Consider the following 2,162-nt stretch of genomic DNA (forward strand, 5'->3'; position numbering starts at 1 on the left):
CTTGTTGAATGGTGGAGCAGGCGTGAGGGGCCAGATGGCCTACTCCTATTTATGTTCTAAATGATGCTTAGAGCCTTGGTCAGAACATATCTGGAATACTGTGTTTAGTTTTGGGCACCAAAACTCAGTAAAGAGGTATTGGCCTTGGAGAGGGTACAGCATAGATTCACTGGAATACCAGGGCTTAAATTGACAGTCAAACTTTGCTTGTATTACCTTGAATTTTGATAGTTGAGGGTGATCTAATTGAGGTGTTTAAAATGATTAAGGGATTTGATAGGGTCGATGCAGAGAAGCTATTTGCTCTGGTGGCGGGGGGGAAATTCAGAACAATTTTAAAATTAGGGCTAGGCCATTTAGGGGTGAAATCAGGAAGCATCTTTTCACGAACAGTAGGGGAAATCGGGGGGGGGGGGGGGGGGGGGGGGGGGGGAAGGAAAGAAATAATTCCCCCAAAAAGCCTTTGGCTGCTAGGACAATTGAAATTTGCAACACAGCCGTAGATTTTTGTTAGGCAAGGTTATCAAGGGATATGGAGCAACGGCAGGTAAATAGAGTCGAGGTACAGATCAGCCTTGATCTAAATGGCTGAACTGGCTCGAAGGGCTGAATGGCCTACTCCTGTTCCTATGAGATAGTCAGGGAAACTGGGCTTTCACCTCTCGGACCTCAGTACAAATTCAGCTCTGTATAGAGATGGCTAGTTTTTAAAATGGTTGACATTAAAAGGTCCTAAGTGGAATAAGCTCAGTCATCCTTTAAATTACATGTCCAATGGATGTTTCATCCTTTCCACCTCATGCATACAACTCAGTACTAAGCCAGTCATTCTCACTAAGGATACTTATCTAGAAATGAAAGCCATCATGCTGGTAACATGTGTAGTAACTGGTATCCATTCATATCTGACCCAACCAATACATAACACTAGTAACACTCAGCAGTCTGCAATTAAGTACATGACAATCAGATTAAAGGAGAACCTTAACAGTAAATTCCAGGTTGGAAGTACAGAGATAAGAAATGGCATTCTATCCCTATACAAACTCCAACTTACAACACCATTAACAATAGCAGTACAAATTGCCACAGCTGAGCTAGTCCTTCTCTCTCCCACAAGATATTGCAACGTTGGAACAAGTTCCCCAAGGAAGTAGCTGATGATTCATTAACATTTAAAGAAATATTCAAATCAATATAGAATCAAATTACAGCATAGTAATTAACATGTCCTCTTGCAATCTTACATTTTTGCTCAGTTTGCTTCTTGTGCAAATCGATAAGATGGAAAACAAGCAGTCTCAGCATAGATCCTTGGGACATTACCCACATCTTTGCCCCAGTGAATGGACATCAAGGTCCTCACCTTTAGATCCTTCCATGGCCTCACCCCATCTTAACTCATTTAACCCTTCCAGCTGTGTTTTACACACTCTCCCCACCTGACATTGGGTACTTCATTTCCCATACCCTCTGCTCCACCATTTTGCAGCCACTATTCCCCACCCCTCAAGATCTTTGTCAGGACCTGCCTCAAAGTCCCCCAAACACCCTTCTTTTTGGTAGCACTTCAATCCCCCCACCCCCAAAGAAATCTTATGAATGGAGCAGTACCAACTTATGTTTTTATAAAGAGGATCACTGCTAGGAGAATGTCAAAACTAAGCTTAAGAAAACATATGGCTTTTAAGGGCAGCATAGCATATGAGGAAGTGTAGCAACATATGCTGATGCAGCTGTACCACAGGAATATGGTTTCAATATCCCTGCATAGCAGAGGGGGAAAAAGTCAGCCTTCCTGCTGTATTGCTACTGGCTTCTGCTGGAAGGGTACACAGCTGGCTGTCCAACCAGAACAGGATCAAACTTGGTCATGGTGCCCCCAGTCAAGCTTGCCAACAATATCCAGGCTCTCAAATATAAAAAGACTTAAGCAATGTACCAGAGGGCAACTGGAATCCATGGAAGATTACCCCAGTAAGAAATCAATGTCTTTAGGAAAGGAGAGAATTGATAGCAATCTGCCACAATATACTTCAAATACAAGATAGCCATTGCAGTATTTAGAACACCTGGGCCAGAGACAATCCCCATTGAAATAACAGGTCATCTAAAAAGGGGAGGCAAAAAAAATTCTTCCAGTTAAGAACAGTGACTCAAGC

Source organism: Heptranchias perlo, chromosome 18, assembly GCF_035084215.1.
Source record: "Heptranchias perlo isolate sHepPer1 chromosome 18, sHepPer1.hap1, whole genome shotgun sequence".
Lineage (NCBI taxonomy): Eukaryota > Metazoa > Chordata > Chondrichthyes > Hexanchiformes > Hexanchidae > Heptranchias > Heptranchias perlo.